This window comes from Chelonia mydas, chromosome 8 (assembly GCF_015237465.2).
Source record: "Chelonia mydas isolate rCheMyd1 chromosome 8, rCheMyd1.pri.v2, whole genome shotgun sequence".
Taxonomy (NCBI): Eukaryota; Metazoa; Chordata; order Testudines; family Cheloniidae; genus Chelonia; species Chelonia mydas.
In genome coordinates, this window is record NC_057854.1 from 4,254,425 (window position 1) to 4,273,830 (window position 19,406).

General features: G+C 45.0%; 1 long non-coding RNA gene across 3 annotated transcripts in view; it reads right to left on the bottom strand.

Annotated features, from left to right (window-relative positions):
* Positions 1–1,896: 1,896 nt before the first annotated feature.
* LOC122461475 overlaps positions 1,897–19,406 on the bottom strand; it is an 81,365-nt gene continuing 63,855 nt past the window's right edge. The window contains exons 3-4 of one of the 3 annotated variants that reach the window (XR_006283395.1): positions 12,453–12,689; positions 1,897–2,864 (exon numbers count right to left, since the gene is read on the bottom strand). This is a non-coding gene — a long non-coding RNA (uncharacterized LOC122461475). Of the gene's footprint in view, positions 2,865–11,620; positions 12,690–19,406 lie in introns of those variants that run through there. The other 2 variants (XR_006283394.1, XR_006283393.1) reach the window with 2 other exon arrangements.

Consider the following 19,406-nt stretch of genomic DNA (forward strand, 5'->3'; position numbering starts at 1 on the left):
CTTTTCACCTCCGACAGTCACAGGTAAATTCCAGGCTGATGTTTTGTGCCTCTCTCTAGCAGCACCGAAGAGATTTAATCTGTTTATCAGTCACTAATTAAATCTTCCAGAGTGATTAATTTGTTGAGATTAGTTTGCATCTTTTTGGATGCAGATTCACCTCTGGAGTATTGTATTGTCTTCTGCATTCTTTATTAACGGTGTATGTGGATATATTAAATACAGGTATTTTTAACCCTTCCCTGCTGTCTAGGTGTACTGGCAGTGGCCGGTTTTCCCAATATAGTCTATGTGACCCAGGATAATGTGGGTGTGTCTCGTGCAACCTGCTACCACTGCAGGTGATTCCTAGCAGCTGAAACAGCCATACTCAGAAGCGTATTAGTCTTTGAGCTCAGACATTAAGAGCAACGTATGGGACCCCAGGACTGGGGTGACACAATCCGGATAGTTGAAATTGTTGCTATCCCATGTGACTACAGGGAGATCATCATGATCACCTGAAGGCCACCTTTTGCCTCCATCATGGTGGGGAACCTGGTAATGGCTTGAACCTGCCATTGTCAGAGTGGAGCTATTCTTGGTGCCTTAGAAACTGATTTTAACAGGCCTTTGCGATGCATCATTAGCCACTGTGACAGGCCTTTGCCAGGGTCTTCACTAGAAAAAGAAGTGTGTTCTTAACTCAAGTTAGCTAGTATGAGGTAAAGTCCCAGTGAAGACAAGGCAGTTTGTAGTTTTCCATGAGTTAACAAGATCAGGGTAAACCTTAGGTTACCTCAGTCTTTAACTTGACCTATTAATTCACATGAAAACTAGCAACTGCCTTGTCCTCACTAGGACTTTACTTGTGCTAGCTAACTTGAATTAAGAACACACCTCGTTTCCTAGTGAAAACACACCCTTTGAAGGTCCTGGCAAAGGGTGTTTGGGGGCCACCTGTTAGAGGTACCAACACCAGGCCAGAAGCGAGCCAAAAATCTGATCCTGAGTGATCTCCAGAGATCCACCCTGCCAGACGAAATTAGCTAGGGAAAGAGCTGCCTGTTGCTCTCGCAGTAAGACAGTTTTAAATGGGTGGGTTTTGCATTTCTGAACAGATGGAGAAGGGAGAAACAGAAGAGGGATGTGGGTGTATGCAAAGTGACTGGGGGATATGATGGGAGGAGGGGCAGTGGATACATGTATGTAGCCTGGGTGACTGGTCTATATTGTTTGACCTGCAAAACTGCTGTCTCCTGCTGAAAGAAGTAGATGAAGCTTTTGTTTATTGTTTTTTGCAACTCATTACTGTTACGTTTGCTAAAGCAAAAGATTTATTTATAAAATGCATGAGGTGTTTTCCCCACCACCACCTTCTCCCTTCCAGTTCTGGAACATTCCTGGCCAGCATGGGAGGGGCTGGTTTTAGGTTTATTAGCGCTCTGACTCCAATAGTAAGAAATATGTGGATGTGTACAGGAGGACCTGGTCTTTATGAGGGACAAACACAAATCTGCTTTTCCCCACTGAGTTTTGTAAGCCCTGAATGAAAATAACCCAATTTTTTCCACTGCATTCATTTATGGCACATCAGGTCTAAGGAGTGAAAGTCACCTTCATCCACTATAAGGAAACAAACACAGCAGTCACACTACAGTGACCTTTTGCTGGGCTCTGGTGACCACTCCCAAATAAATAATAGTGAAAGCACTCAGCACATTCCATCTTCAAAGCCATTAATTCATCCCCACAAAACGCCCTGTCATACAGACAAGAAGCAGCACCCCCATTTTGTAGATGGATTAAACTCAGGCAGGAAAGCGACTTACCTGCTCCTACAAAGGGAGTCAGTTACAGTGTCAGGATGGGAGCGCCAGGCTGCGCAGACCACAAACCCTTCTCTCATCTGCCGGCACAGAAAGACTGGAATAGATGAGAGTTGTGACATTAACTCTGGAGTGCACTGCTAACCCTCTCTCATGAAGGACATTATACCAAGCAAATGGGAGAAGTCAGGAGATGGGCAAGCAATTTAAGGATCCTTTATGCCTGATTATTGGCCTAATTGTACTTTTACACTTGACTTGCCAGAGTTTATGTTCCTTTCTATTTTCCTCAGAGTTTGACTTCCAATTTTTAAAAGATGTCTTTTTGTCTCTGCCACTTTTACTGATTTTTAGCCATGGTGGAAATTTTTTTTTTTTTGTCCTACTGTTTTGGAGTTTTTTTTGCTGGGGGTAGATGATATATATTAGTTTCACCCTCTATTACTTTTTTGTAAAGTTTTCATGCAGCTTGCAGGCCTTTCACTCATGACTGTTCCTTTTATTTTTTGTTTAACTAGCTTCCTCATTTTTGTGTGGTTTCCCTTTTTGAAGTTAAATGCTACTGCAGGGGTTGTTTTTTATTATCCTCCCCCCGATGATAAATTTAATGACATTATGGTCACTATTACTGAGTGGCTCAGCCATATTCACCTCATTGATTTTATTCCCTTTTTGTCATGCTCCCTTTCCATTGTGTCGCCTGTCTTCATTTTTTATTTATTGCACTTCACCCCCATTATGATTTCTCTCTCAAAAGATTTTATCCGAATGCTGCAAGCTCACCTCTCTCCTGACCTGCCGCTAAGAATTGATGGACAGCAGTCCTCGTTATTTTATAGTCGCTCTTTACTCAGAGAAGCTTCATTGCGAGAGAGAGCACACATCGATGAGTAGAGTGGGGAAGGGATTTGTCTGTCAGTGCACTAAAGTCTTCTGCAGTGGAGGAAGCTATTGCTGATCAATTATTTCCTTCCACGAGAAAAATGGGGCCAGCTTCCGTGGGGGTGTCAGTACACGCTGCTTCATGGAGCCCATCTATTCTACTCAAGAATCTCTCTGGAAATGTTAAACACAGCCAGTTAAATTCATCACTCACTTACACGATTTAACATCTAGGGTAAATTTAGCCCAACAGGCCATTTTCAAATAGGCCCCAAGTCAACTTCTAATGCTCCGGGCTCTATTTTGTACACCTACATTTTTGCTCACAGAGTATGTCAGGCTTTCACCTAGGCAAAAGCCTGAATTTAGAAGCACATGCTGCATCCGTTTACAAAGCGGGCCAGTGCTCACCATCAGAATGATTGGTCCAAGAGACAACTGGGCATGAAAAATTGCATGGACACAGCTGTGGTTGGATCACATTTCCCCCACAACATGACAGGGAGATTCTGACAACATGGCCCAGTGTATTTCAGAGATGGTACCAAATTGAGTCACCCTGGAGAGCGTCCCGTTTAGAACTCCTGGGTCAAAAGCCTGGCATACATCACACAGAGCCATGCAAGAGGGTGAGAAAGCCAAGAGAAATCTTCAGGACTCAGATGGGGAAAACTACGTGAAACAACGAGATGTCACTTTTAGCCCTCTGAAGCCTTATGTATGGCATTTCTCTAAATGAGAAAATTGCCCAGTAAAATGTGAGACATAGCTCTTCCATTCATATTTAATGATTTTCAGGCAAATCAGTTACACTCCTGGACAAGGCAGACAACGGAAAAGAGTACTGCTAGGTATATTTAGAACTAAAAAGAGAAACGCAGCTGTACTGTGCAAAGTGACACATCTGTTAGAGGCAGGCACTTTCCCCTAGGTTACAACAAAATATATGCAGTAACATTGCAGCGCCCGGTCCAGGCCATTTAGCTGCACAGTTAAGCTATTAAATATGCATTTCTATGTAACAGCAGAAACACGTGCCAAAAGGAGAATGAAAACAACATAGGTGCGTGATGTTCCCAGCATCAAGGTCACATGCCGGGTAGGTTTCCACTCTATTGTATTTATTTTAAACAGGTATAGATCAGCAATACCAAGCAGATGGTTGCTTTGAGCATAAAATAAGCACTTATGGCTGCTTTTACTCGGGGGGGGAGGAGCGGGGAATAAAGTAAGCAGCTCCAATGGGCCATCTGTTTCTCAATTTTAAAGTAAAGGGCAGAGAGAGCTTTGAGATCCTAGCAACTATATCCACTGCATATCCATTATTATTAAACCATCAGCATTAGTAGTTTACTCCATGCCATTTTGATTTGTTACATTCCTGCTCAATGCCTGAGAATCATAAGTGATTATTCCAGGTGTCACAGCAAACATCTCGAGAGAAGGGGGGAGGGATAGCTCAGTGGTTTGAGCATTGGCCTGCTAAACCCAGGGTTCAGAGTTCAATCCTTGAAGGGGCCAGTTAGGGATCTGGGGCAAAAATTGGGGATTGGTCCTGGTTTGAGCAGGGGGTTGGACTAGATGACCTCCTGAGGTCCCTTCCAACCCCATGATTCTGTGAATGGCTACACAAGAGCTTCCAAATATGCAATATTTCCTCCTTAAACCCAGAAAGCTTTATTTGCAAACCCACAACAAACCAGTAGCTACGATTAAAAGCTTAGGTTGGCTCTGTGCCTAGTTACGCACACACAAAAGAGGAGAATTCAGCTACAGTGGGGATATGTTGGAGATTGGAGTTCAGTGGCAGGATTAGCTGATGGAGCTACGTAATCGTGGGTCCACAGATAATATCCCTCCTCTGGTCCATCCTTGTCTTGCCTCCTAAAAGGTCCTCTCTTTTAGGTTATGGGGAGATCATCCCAACCCACATGCAACAGGAGCACTCCATTCAGGGACTGCCACATGGCCAAGAGGTGGTAGGATCTTCCCTTGGGTAATCTCAACTAACTGGAGTGTTAGCACACAATTTCTCCTGTTAGGTTCCTGAAGTGTGACACACAACATAATTACTCATCAGACATCTCAGCCTCATGATGTGAGGCACACAGTTACATGTGCAAGAGAGAATTGCCAAGGTTACCTGAGCTTTCTTCTGCAGGCTTTTCTTGATAAAGTGTATTCATATAGACATTTCATAGTAGATGTGCAAGGAAGATTAAAATATCTAATTCACCTCACTAGGCACAGGCATTTAAAGCAACCTTATCCACTTGCCCATCTACTAAAAACCAAATCATATGAACTACCTCACTGACTAAGAACGCATGTGTCCCTGACATTTTGAACCAATTTTTCCAATCAGCTTCCTTTTGTGGGTGAAAGCTGCACTCATGATACCTGTGCCCTGGCAGGTGGGGTCCTGTCTCTCTAACTACCCAACTGACAGTACAAGTCAGATATTTGGAGGCAGAAGTGTTACAATTTACCTATGCAAATCACTCTGTGGGTGCAAATTGTGGGCACAAGAACAGAAGCTGAGTCTCAGCCCTTTGGAAAACTGACTCTCTAGTTCACAAACACACAATAAAAACAAAACCGTAATGCATTTCCATTAAAGTGATGAGCAAAAAATGGAGTGTGAGACCAATGAGCCTGCGTCCATAAGGAGTGTTGTGGGCCCATTTTAAAAGGGAGGGTATTGCAAACCAGCCTCTGGTCTATAAATGTATGTTCAGGTACCTGCAAATTAATTTTACACTTGGGTAAAAAAAATTAAAAGAAGAGCACATCACTGAGTGTCTTAGTCCTGCTCATATTCTGAATGGGTAGTTCTGTTCACATAAGTGTTTTTCCTTCGTCCCCAGCTGTTCTTGCAGTGAAGTCATAATCTGTGTTTTCACCATCGCAGGCTTTTGGCACTGCAATGGTAGGAATGCCACCACGACAGCATCACAGAATTAAGCAGATGGCGGCCTGTGAGAACACAAACCTCTATGGACAAAGAGGTGAGTCACCCAATCAAAGCCCTGAAAAAAAATCAATTTTCTCTGCTCCAGGGATACCGAAAGGCTGGATGCTGTCCCAGTACAAACTGACAGAGAAACCTGCCTCAAGCAACCACTTAGGAGAGCAACAAAAATCTGCTGCTTACTGGAGATGGGTTTCCTACTAAAGATGGAGGAGGATTGTACTAGATGAGGTGGTTCTGCCCTGCCTCTGCTTGTGTCCCCCTAAATATCTGCACTTGTAATTGGAGCAATTAGTAGTAGTTAAACCTTATTCCATTTGCACAGGTATTTAGACATCTAACTACTATTTGCTGCCACAATTAATTGCTGGTTTAAAAAAATTCAGACAAAAAATTATGGATGCAAAATTTCTCCTGTTAGGTTCCTGAAATGTGTGACACAATATAATTACGCTTCAAAACTTCTCAGCTTCATGATGTGAGCCACACATTTACATGTGCAAGAGAATTTCCAAGGTTACCTGAGCTTTTGTCTGCAGGCTTTTATTTTCCTTTACAAAGTGTATTTCTGTGTGTGTGTATATATATTATATATATATATATATATATATATACACACACACACGCAAGCCACATTTTGCAGATGCAAAATGTCATCCACAAAATGAAGGCCAGCCCCAAACAGCTGGCACAGTATGTCTGGGGATACTTTAGCATGGTCTCTTATGACCAGATTGTCTCACGCTAAGTGGGGCCTCTTGTACTGATTTACTGTATTGTCAGAGCTTCAATGACTTTGTTTCAACTGTGTTCTCCCCCCACATGTATTTTCCACCATTGTTTAAAGGAACTGAGTTTCTCTCGCATAAGTGACAGATTTCAGAGGAGCAGCCGTGTTAGTCTGTATCTGCAAAAAGAAAAGGAGTACTTATGGCACCTTAGAGATTAACAAATTTATTTGAGCGTAAGCTTTTGTGAACTACAGCTCACTTCATCAGATCCGATGAAGTGAGCTGTAGCTCACGAAAGCTTACGCTCAAATAAATTTGTTGGTCTCTAAGGTGCCACAAGTCCTCCTTTTCTTCTCCTGATAATAACAACCATAGTCTTGGAACAGAAACAATGCCATCTGACGTACGTACCCAATCACAACCAGCCAACAAGCTGTACTAGAAGAGCCCATCTAGGCCTGAAGGGGTCTCTATGCTGATAAAATTCTTGGCCTCTACACTGAGAATAATACCACCACCACCACCACCTATGTGTTATATAGCACTTTTGGTCAGTAGATCTCAAAGCCCTTCGCAACCTTTAATGTATCTATCTTCATAACCTCGTGGGGTAGGGCAGGGCTATTGTCGCCACTGCACAGATAGGGGAATTGAGGCTCAGAAAATGTAAGTCATTTGCCAAAGGTCACTCAAACTCCATGGTGGGGCAGGGAATTGTACCCGGATCTCCCATAGCCTAGACCAGTGCTCCAACCAGCGGACCATCCTTCTCTCCCAAGAAAAGGAGAATGCTATCAAAATAGGTAGTTGTATAATATGGAAACCTGTCCCTTAAGAAATAAACTAAGGCTTGTGTACACAGCCCACCTAAGGGCTGCAGATGGTCACATGTAGACACTACTTGGGCAGCTCTGAACCAGTGATTTAGAGATGAAGGGTTCTAAATGCCACCACCATTCCCCTGAGTCAGCCAGTTCTCCCAGCCTGAGTGCTCCGAGTCAGGGAGACAGGGCTAAGGAAACCTATCTCACATTTCATTACCGTAATTTAGATCAGCGCAGACGATAAGTACTTAATGTGAGAAAAGATGTCACATCACTAATACAGTAACTTGAAAGCTATTTGTTTGGCTTACGGGGTCATCTATAAAAAGAGACTGATCCTCTTGCCTATTTTGGCCCCAATTCAGCAAAGGTCTTAACTTTAAGCATGTGCTTACGTCCCACTGACTTCAATAGGACTTAAGCACATACTTAGTGTTAAGCACCTATCTGAATACTTTTCTAAATCAGGCCGTAAGAATCCCCTTGTGCCAGAGAAGTTTCTGGCCCTTTTATAGGCTCTACATGTTAACATTTTCCATTTATTTATTTATGAAAGCCTCCACTTAGCATAATTTTAAAAGAACATAGCTAAACCAGCTGCTTACAACCCATAGTACTCTTGGCCTTTTCAAATGTTAACATTTGCTTTAGCAAAGACAGATACACAACTTCATACATGTGCATCCTCCCCACAATCAAACCCAAATGACACTCCTTTACAAACTCAAAGAGAATGGATCAGCAAGTCTTTTGTACATGCTTCCTAGCAAACAGGAAATGTACAAAACACACAGTGAGACAAATGGTTCTATTTGATCTCTTCTACAATTACCCTTTAGACAGCGAAGTTTGGTTTGCGGTAAATCTTTTGCTGCCTTTGGGTTCAAGGTACTTTTGTGTGTAACAGCCAATTATTAGGGTGAACGGGTGAGATAGCAGGCTACTGCATTTGTAAAAGAACTAGATTCAAATTCTGTCTTTCATAATGGTGGGGTTTGAGTATCAACGCAAACTCAAGGAGACCTTTGACTACCTCACACAGTTCAGCAGTATGGCAGACTCTGCATAGAGAGGACTGGAAGGAAGTGGTATTGCAGGTCTGAAAATGTACTGACAGAGCACTCCAGGGAACACTGCTCAGTAGTTACCCATAGAATTGACTCTCCCCCTCAATTCCAGGGCTTCTGAAATGTCCAGGTTCTTTTCTGTAAAGAAGAACCTGAGACATCTAAAAGCTTCTGGAAACAAGGAGGATGTGCCAGCCTATCTATGTGTACTGGGGATGTTGCTACATAAGGAAAAGTGGAGGAAATAAACCTTCCTGAGGGATCAGAGCCACCAGTGGGAATGCAACTGCTAGCCACAAGCAGCATAGGCCTGTTCAAAGGAGAAGGGAACAGGTCAGTGTGTCTGGGGGAAAGTGAACCAAGTGGCAAAGGAATATACAAGGGGAGAGGAGGAAGAGGATGACAAGGTAACAGGGAAGTATGTGCAATGGGAGGAGGAGGAAAGAAAACCAGGTAGCAGAAGAGCCGGGGTCATGGCCTGTGATGGATGTTAGATGGGGTGGGATCTGAGTTACTACGGAGAATTCTTTCCTGGGTGTCTGGCTGGTGAGACTTGCCCACATGCTCAGGGTTTAGCTGATCGCCATATTTGGGGTCGGGAAGGAATTTTCCTCCAGGGCAGATTGACAGAGGCCCTGGGGGGTTTTCGCCTTCCTCTGTAGCATGGGGCACGGGTCACTTGCTGGAGGATTCTCTGCACCTTGAAGTCTTTAAACCATGATTTGAGGATTTCAATAGCTCAGACATAGGTTAGGGGCTTATTACAGGAGAGGGTGGGTGAGATTCTGTGGCCTGCGTTGTGCAGGGGGTCACACTAGACCATCATAATGGTCCCTTCTGACCTTAAAGTCTATGACTCAGCCAAGTCCAAAGCAGAGCTCCTTGATTAAACAGCATCTGTCATCCCTACCTCTGGGGCATCTTCCTGCGCGTTTTCCTCTACTAGCAACAGTGCTGTGCCAGAACGAAGGTGCTGGGCACAGGAGCACATGCACCGAGGCTGCCGCTTCTGTGCACTTCAGATTGGAAGTAAAGCTCATGGGTTTATATTCCGTTTCCTCTTCCAATTTTTGAATCCAACAGCTGTTTGCCATTTGGCAAGAAGCACACTGAGTGCTGCTGGGTTGCCACCCTGGGCCCATCCTGGATTGGCCTCTAAGTGAGGCCCAATAGAGCGGATACCATATGCACTCTGGTTGGACCATGGTATCCACACCGCTTCAGCTATCTAGTATGGAAGAATGCTGAGCACACTGCAGTTCCCCTGGACATCAGTGTGAGCCAAGGGTGGCCAGCACTTCGGAAAATCAGGTCACTTATTAGGAACCTAAGGGCTTTTCTACAAAGGCTGCACCGTTTTAACTATATCAGTGTAATTAAAACAGTACGATCCGCTAGGGTGCCTGCAGTTTTACTAATATAAAGGTGGTTTATACTAGAACGTGCCTGTCATGTTCTGGGGTGCAATCCAAACAAGGGAGGGGTTACTTCATCGGCTGGCCTGTAACCCTGAGTGTCTCAAAATGCCCTGCTGCTGTGGTTCTCTTGCCTGGATGCTTCCAGCCAGCAGACAAGCCGGCAGTATCCTGAGTGTGTCTGTACTATGCAGCCCTGGTGCAATGCTCTGACCTCAGCAGCCTGCCTACAATACAATCACCCTGCTGTAGTCTCGGTCACCCAGTTACCTTCTGCAGGGGTGACCCAACACACTTCCAGTCCCAAATTTTCCCAAAGCTGTGTGCTCTGCAATGTCCTGACCTCTCCTGGACCAGAGAGATATTAAGGTTTGTTTGTTCCTTTAAAGATACAATACTCAGCAGCTTGCCACATTACCTGGAGTTAGCATTCACTTTAAATCAAACATAGCACTGAGCTGGCTTAGCTAAAAGTAAAACAAGTTTATTAAGAAAAGGAGAGAGGATTTTAAACAAGTTCAGGTACAAAGGATAGAGTTAGAAACAGCTTCCAGCAAATCAAAGTGAACAATGCTTTCTAGGCCAAGACTTAACAGAACAAGCTACAGCCTTTGTTCAAGATTGATAAGGAAACTACCTACCATCCAGCAAGATGGCTGACCAATCCCTCTGGTCAGGCTCTCCCATAAAGTCTGAAAGGCTCAGTTTTTTTGTCTTCTTGGGTGAAAGGTAACTTGGGGTTCTCTGCCCCTCTCTTCATAGTGCAGTGAACCTTTGACATGGATTCTTCTGAGAGGAAACCCCCAAAATAAAGTTCATTCAAGCTGTGAAGAAGGCGACAGAGTCTCCCGGTGAAGGAAGTTTCATGCTGGTTTCTTCCTCTACTGGTGTTTGCTGAAATGCAAATTGATCCGTTTCCTGCAGTCTCCTCTCTCCTTGCTGGTCCTGTTTACCTTCTATGTAATTTGCACTCCCATTGTCTCAAAGTACTTTGGAAATTCGTTGGTGACAGCAGAACCACAGTCTTTTGTCTAGGGTGGAGTAACTTTAGCACTGCCTGGCAGACTTGCTCTGATAACAATTTCCAATGTCTGTCATTTTGACTTTGTCCTCCATATATACACCCGGTAATAATATTAATGATCCGTGTTATTAGCTTTCTACTGATATCTTACATGACACCTTTTCGATACAAATTCTGACATTACTGAGTTGGGGTACACAGAACTGAGCCGGTCATAAGTTTCAGCTGGCCTGACATCAGTGATTCTCTTGCACTGGGATGCAGTCATGGTCACACTGCTATTACCTGATTTTTCATTTCACTGGCAGTTATGAAAAATTCCCCCCTGAGCAGTCTGTTTTGGGTCAAATGAAATGTTTCGTTTTCAGGTATTTTTAACTGTTTGTTTTGTTCTGTTTCGTTTTACATAAAAGCAAAGGAAATTTTGGAAATGAAGGGCTAACTCCACAAAATGGAAGTGGCGTTGGCAGTGGTGCCCCATCTTGGCCTCGGGGAGTGCCTGAACCACCAGGCTATTGGCTTCCTGCTGGAGCGATGCCACTTTGTAATTATTTATACATATTCTTTGGGGGGATGGAGAGAGAGAGAGAGAGAGAGACACAGTATGACTCTGTTGTCTGGTGAGAATCATAGACTATCAGGGTTGGAAGGGACCTCAGGAGGTCATCTAGTCCAACCCCCTGCTCAAAGCAGGACCAATCCCCAATTTTTGCCCCAGAGTGGCCCCCTCAAGGATTGAACTCACAACCCTGGGTTTAGCAGGCCAATACTCAAACCACTGAACTATCCCTCCCCCTAAGGTGCTCACCTGGGGGGGATGGGACGGGGGACACCTTGGTTCCAGTGCCTACTCCCATGACTATTTGATTATTATACCCACTGCAGGGCAGCCAATAGCCTAGAGGCATCTTTATGCTGATATAAAACTATATCCACGTTAGGGGTTTTACTAGTATAACTATTTTGGTAAAAATCACACCCCTCACCGATGTAGCAGTACAAAATGTGTGTGGAGACGAGGCCAATATGAAAATCCTGACCTAAGACACTTCCTTTCCTCTTCAAAGGAAGCGATAGTAATGAAATTCTATTTAAATGAGAGTCAAGCTGTTAAAAGACATTGTTAATGAACTAACGAATCTCAAATGACAAGAAATGACAGTGTTTAAGACCACTTTAAGAGAACAAAGAGAAGTTTCAAGCTACTTAAAAAGGTAACTAAAGGAAAGTAAAAAACAAACAAAAATCTAAAATACATGACAATGTCTCTTTACATAATTTAACAGGGATGTTATCAAAGTTAGCCAGCAAAATACTATGCATTAATCTATTGTGTGTCTAAGTGCAGGCGGGATGTTAAATTGGTGAAAATATGGCAGCAAATATCAAACATATAACAAGCCGAAAGACAGAGTCCCTTGTTTAACTCTCCACAGTCCCATTACCACCACCAGTCTGACAAGAAGATCAGAAGGGAATACAATAGTGACCTAAAAGGCCTTCTGCATCCTGTCAAGGTAAATGTCTCTTATAGTACCTAGTACATTTATCTTTAAATCACCTTAAAAAAAATCAACTAAGTCATTTTTGCTCTTCTCTGGTGAAGGAATCAGTTGTCCATGGATTAAAGTTAGCTGACAGTTTTATCAAAGCCTTCTCTCCAGGGAAAAGAAATAATGCATCTTTAAATGCCTCTAACTATAAGACTTAAAGATTTATGGTTTACTCACTTGTAAATACCATTCTTCATAACTGATCACCAGGAGAGTTTGAGGATGCTCGATAACTTTTCTCCAGGGAATGCGAGTGAAACCATCAATGCTATTAGAAATCCAGTTTACTCATCAAGCCAAGAGTGCTCAGTCTGGAAATTGAGATCAGCAATGTCGCTCCATCTCTCCTGTATCTGCAAGTTTTTGTTAATGACGGTGGTATTCTGATGATGCATTCTCACAGCCAATGCTGAACTGTAAAAGAACGTAGGTTTCAGAGTAACAGCCGTGTTAGTCTATATTCGCAAAAAGAAAAGGAGGACTTGTGGCACCTTAGAGACTAACCAGTTTATTTGAGCATGAGCTTTCGTGAGCTACAGCTCACTTCATCGGATGCATACTGTGGAAATCGCAGAAGACATTATATACACAGACACCATGAAACAATACCTCCTCCCACCCCACTCTCCTGCTGGTAATAGCTTATCTAAAGTATGCATCCGATGAAGTGAGCTGTAGCTCACGAAAGCTCATGCTCAAATAAATTGGTTAGTCTCTAAGGTGCCTCAAGTCCTCCTTTTCTTTTTAAAAGAATGTAGAGAGTTTTGCAAGCCAAATGCCACTGAGCTGGCCTTGAGGACACAGCAGGGAAGATCAAGCGAGCACTTTGGGCTCTGCAGGATTACTACTGGAGAAGCTCTTTCACCTTGAGCTAAAAGAAATACTAAAAATGTGTACTGAAATGGGACAGTGGCAGGGAAGATAAGAGAGGAAATCACTTCTGCTATGAAATCAATGACAGATTTTGCAACATAAGCAGCAACATTCTCATTACCAGGGCCCAGGGCTGGGGGGGAGAGATCATGATTTCATAGACTGAGCAGAAATTGCAAAATTAACCCAATACCATGATTTTTCCAACAGTGAGGGGGCAGAACCGGGCATCTCTGCCCACAAATCCAGTGCAGCTAGTAGCCCCCCTGCCACCACCAAAAAAAACTGCTGCTCTGCCATGATGCTGCCATGGATTAGGAGACGCACTTAGGGGATGCCTACACTACGAAATTAGGTTGAATTTATAGACGTCGGTTTTGTAGAAAGCATTTTTATACAGTCAATTGTGTGTGTCCCCACACAAGTGCTCTAAGGGCATTTAGTCGGCGGAGTGCGTCCACAGTACCGAGGCAACCGTTGACTTCTGGAGCGTTGCACTGTGGGTAGCTATCCCACAGTTCCTGCAGTCTCCGCCGCCCATTGGAATTCTGGGTTGAAATCCCAATGCCTGATGGGGCAAAAACATTGTCGTGGGCGGTTCTGGGTACATATTGTCAGGATCTCCCCTTCCCTCCCTCCCCAACGGCAGACAATCGTTTTGTGTCTTTTTTCCTGGGTTACCTGTGCAGACCCCATATCACGGCAAGCATGGAGCCTGTTCAGCTCACCGTCACCTTATGTCTCCTGGGTGCTGGCAGACGCGGTACTGCATTGCTACACAGCAGCAGCTCATTGCCTTTTGGCAGCAGACGGTGCAGTATGACTGAAAGCCATTGGCGCCATACTCCTGGGCGCTCTTTTAGCCGACCTCAATGAGGTTGGTCAGGGGCGCCTGGGCAGACATGGGAGTGACTCAGCCAGGTCATTTCCCTTTTTAAGTTTCATCTCATGGAGATTCAGTCCTGCCGGCAGTCATACTGCACCGTCTTCTGCCGAGCACCCAGATGACGACGATGGCTAGCAGTCGTACTGCACCATCTGCTGCCAGCTAAGATGCATAAAGACGAAATGGATCAAAACAAGAAATAGACCAGGTTTGTTTTGTATTCATTTGTATTCATTTTCTCCCCCCTCCCTCCATCCCTCTGTGAAATCAACGGCCAGGGTTTTGAGTTCTATCCTTGAGGGGGCCATTCTGTTTCTCCTTGATGCAAAGCCACCCCTTTGTTTGTTTTAATTCCCTGTAAGCCAACCCTGTAAGCCATGTTGTCAGTCGCCCCTCCCTCCGTCAGAGCAACAGACGACAATCGTTTTGCGCCTTTTTGCGGGCAAGACGCCATAGCACTGGGAACATGGAGCCCGCTCAGATCACCGCAGTAATTATGAGCACTATAAACACCGCGCGCATTATCCAGCAGGATAAGAAGAACCATAACCTGCAAGAAAAGCGAAACCAGGCAAGGAGGAGGCGACTGCAGCGCAGTGACAAGAGTGATGAGGACATGGACATAGACTTCTCACAAAGTACGGGCCCCTGCAATGTGCACATCATGGTGTCAATTGGGCAGGTTCATGACATGGAACGCCGATTCTGGGCCCAGGAAACAAGCACAGACTGGTGGGACCGCATAGTGTTGCGGGTCTGGGACAATTCCCAGTGGCTGCAAAACTGTCGCATGCGTAAGGGCACTTTCATGGAACTTTGTGACTTGCTTTCCCCTGCCCTGAAGCACAAGAATACCAAGATGAGAGCAGCCCTCACAGTTGAAAAGCGAGTGGTGATAGCCCTATGGAAGCTTGCAATGCCAGACAGCTACCGGTCAGCCAGGAATCAATTTGGAGTGGGCAAATCTACTGTGGGGGCTGCTGTGATACAAGTAGCCAATGCAATCACTGAGCTGCTGATATCAAGGGTAGTGACTCTGGGAAACGTGCAGGTCTTAGTAGATGGCTTTGCTGCAATGGGATTCCCTAACTGTGGTGGGGCCAAAGACGGAACCCATATCCCTATCTTGGCACTGGAGCACCAAGGCGAGTACATAAACCGAAAGGGATACTTTTCAGTGGTGCTGCAAGCATTGGTGGATCACAGGGGACATTTCATCAACATGGGATGGCCGGGAAAGGTACACGACGCTCGCATCTTCAGGAACTCTGGTCTGTTTCAACAGCTGCAGCAAGGGACTTACTTTCCAGACCAGAAAATAACCGTTGAGAATGTTGAAATGCCTATAGTTATCCTTGGGGACCCAGCCTACCCCTTAATGCCATGGCTCATGAAGCCGTACACAGGCAGCCTGGACAGTAGTCAGGAGCTGTTCAACTACAGGCTGAGCAAGTGCAGAATGCTGGTAGAATGTGCATTTGGGCATTTAAAAGCGTGCTGGTGCAGTTTACTGAGTCATTTAGACCTCAGCGAAACCAATATTCCCATTGTTATTACTGCTTGCTGTGCACTCCACAATATCTGTGAGAGTAAGGGGGAGACGTTTATGGCGGGGTGGGAGGTTGAGGCAAATTGCCTGGCTACTGATTACGCACAGCCAGACACCAGGGCGGTTAGAAGAGTACAGGAGGGCAAGGTGTGCATCAGAGAAGCTTTGAAAACCAGTTTCAGGACTGGGTAGCTGGAGGCCCCCCTACCGCATTCTTGGGTGTCTGGGTGAGGAGGCTATGGAACTTGGGGAGGAGGGTGGTTGGGTACACAGGGGCTATAGCGGTGGTCTGTGGTCCTGCTGCCTTTCCTGCAGCTCAGACATACGCTGGAGCATATGAGTTTGATCCTCCAGCAGGCTGAGCATTGACTCCTGCCTTCTTTCAGCAAGCTGATGCCACCTACCATCTTCAGCCCGCCATCTCTCCTCGCGGTCATATTGTGTTTTCCTGCACTCTGAGATTGACAGAGCACAGCAAAATACGTGGAGGCAGACAGTGTGGGAGGACAGCATGAGGTCAGAGAACATTTCATCACGAGTGCGTTTTTTTCGCCTTCTAATCTTCGCTAGCCTCTGGAAAGAAGAAACATATGCAGCTGGTGGAGGGAAAAAAAAGGGAGAGTGGTAGTTAAAAAGACTCATTTTATAGAACAATGGGTACACTCTTTCATGGTAAACCTCGCTGTTAACATTACATAGCATATGTGCTTTCATTACAAGGTCGCATTTTGCCTCTTACTGAGGGTATGGCGGTTTGGTGTGAGAGATCGCTCACGCAGGGCCGGGCAGCAGAATTCAGCTTGCAGGCAGCCATGGTAAATCAGTCTTTTGGCTTCTTTAACCTTCATAACATGTGGGAATGGTTTCAAACAGCAGTGCTCTCATTTCCCATACGAAGTAGCCGTTGGGTTGGCCATTTAAAATGGGTTGGCAATTTAAAAGGAGGGGCTGCGGTTTCCAGGTTAACGTGCAGCAGAAACCCAACTAACCTCTCCCCTCCCCCCCACACACCCAATTCTCTGGGATGATGGCTTCACCCTTCCCCCCCACCACGTGGCTAACAGTGGGGAAGATTTCTGCTCAGCCCAGGCAAACAGCTCAGCAGGAACGGGCACCTCTGAATGTCCGCTTACTAAAAACCACCCTATTTCAACCAGGTGACCATGAATGATATCACTCTCCTGAGGGCAACACAGAGAGATAAAGAATGGATGTTGTTTGAATGCCAGCAAACACTGGGACCATATGCTGCAATGCTTTGTTCTGCAATGATTCCCTACTACATGCTACTGGCCTGGCGTGTTAAAGTGTCCTACCATGGAGGGCAGAATAAGGCTGCCCTCCCCAGAAACCTTTTGCAAAGGCTTTGGGAGTACATCCAGGAGAGCTTTATGGAGATGTCCCTGGAGGATTTCCGCTCTATCCCCAGACACGTTAACAGACTTTTCCAGTAGCTGTACTGGCCGCGAATGCCAGGGCAAATCTATCACTGAACATGCTTGCTTTTAAACCATGTATCATATTTACAAAGGTACACTCACCAGAGGTCCTTTCTCCGCCTTCAGGGTCCGGGAGCCCGCCTTGGGTGAGTTCGGGGGCTACTGGGTCCAGGTCCAGGGTGATAAACAGATTCTGGCTGTTGGGGAAACCGATTTCTCCACTTCCTTGCTGTGAGCTATCTTCCTTGCTCCCAAAACTCGCTTCCATGTTGCCTCTCACTCCTTGGACGGAGTCAAAGCACAGGGTTGGAGTAGTGGTGGCTGCACCCCCTAGAATGGCATGCAGCTCATCATAAAAGCGGCATGTCTGGGGCTCTGAACCGGAGCGGCCGTTTGCCTCTCTGGTTTTTTGGTAGACTTGCCTGAGCTCCTTAAATTTTCACGCGGCACAGCTGCGGGTCCCTGTTATAGCTTCTGTCCTTCATGTCATTGGAGATTTTTTCAAATATTTTGGCATTTCGTCTTTTCGAACGGAGTTCTGCCAGCACGGATTCATCTCCCCATACAGCGATCAGATCCCGTACCTCCCATTCAGTCCATGCTGGAGCTCTTCGGTGATTCTGGGACTGCATGGTTTCCTATGCTGATGGGCTATGCATGGTGACCTGTGCAGGTGAGCTGGCCATGCTGGCCAAACAGGAAATGAAATTCCAAAGTTTGCGGGCCTTTTTCCTGTCTACCTGGCCAGTGCATCTGAGTTGAGAGCACTGTCCAGAGCAGTCACAATTGAGCACTCTGGGATACTCCAGGAGGCCAATACCGTCGAATTGCATCCACGCTACCCCAAATTCGACCCAGCAAGGCCGATTTCAGCGCTAATCCCCTCGTCGGGGGTGGAGTAAAGAAATCAATTTTAAGAGCCCTTTAAGTCGAAAAAAGGGCTTTATCATGTGGACAGGTGCAGGGTTAAATCGAGGTAATGCTGCTAAATTCGACCTAAACTCGTAGTGTAGACCAGGCCTAAGCATGAGATTGGTGCACTGTCTCTTCGCCGCTGGAAAAAAATCGCAGCAGTTGGGAGACAACTCAGCAGCCGGTTTTATGCAAGGAATGCAGCGGTGACCTTTCACTAACTGCATCCTGTACATATCCTATTGTGGCCTTTGACGAATTGAGGTTGCAAAAATGCACGTGTCACTAATACCAGGGTCTTTTCCTCAGGCAGCTACTTGAGATTTGTTATAGGAAATGAACCTGCTGAGTCACATACAGAGAGACATGAAGACTGTATTTTGGTAGTAAATAAAGTCACCATGTCTCTAAGTACCTGACTCACCAATTGAAACCATAGAAAAGATAAATATAGCAAAACGGCCTCCTTCATTGCTCATACTCAAAACCTTATGGAGACCATCAGAAGAGAAAAGATGCAAAGAATATGAAGTGGAGAAGCACCATAAGTGTGAATTATGATAAGGTTTCCACTCTCCTGTCATCCCAATGTCCCAACTAGAGGTTGGTCTGAATCTTTTATTACAACCGTTTTCCTTACAGTCCCACATCCCTGGGACCGTATCTACTTAGGTCTCAGCCTCTTGCCCATGTTTGTCATTCCAGGGGACCATAATTAGTGTTCCGACTGCTAACGTAAAACTATTTGCAGCAATATGTTTCCCAACCATTTCAATATGTAAATGTGGTTGCTTCATGGCTACATATACCAAAAAGCCTCTAAAATAAATCTAATTTAATCTTCAACTGTTATTTTGTAGTTTCTGTTTATTACAAGATACCGATTGCTAAATCTTATAACCCTAGGACAAGCACTGAGCCTAATTATTCAAATTTTATGCTAACTGCTAGGCCCTGTTAGGCCTCAAGCTTATTGTAATGCCTGTTCCAAATACTTTTACATCTTATTTTCCCCTATTTGCATTATAACTTTAATGGATGTTATTAATATGTCCTTAAACAACTTCGTTTTTCCTAACATATAGATTATAGTTTGACCCGAGTTGTGGTCCTCCAAGATCAGGTCAGGGGTAAAGGTCGACACTGTGAAATTCGCTACTTTATCCATGACACTATCATGGTTTTTTTAAACCTGTGCCCTACCCATTATTAACATAAAACCAAAACAGGGAATTGAACGAGGAAGGGTTAGCCGATGATGCTGTTGCTAGATATATTAGCGGAAGCCTGCTCAGTTGAGGCTGAAAGGCATGCCCCAAACTCAACACACTGGCTGGATGCTGCAGAAGAAATAGCGCTAACACCGATGACAGTGCACAATGTAAATGAGCTTTCCCATTGGCTGATGTGAGTTTTGCATCTACCCTACCCCCACCACACACACCACTCACAGAAGATGCACAGTCCCACCC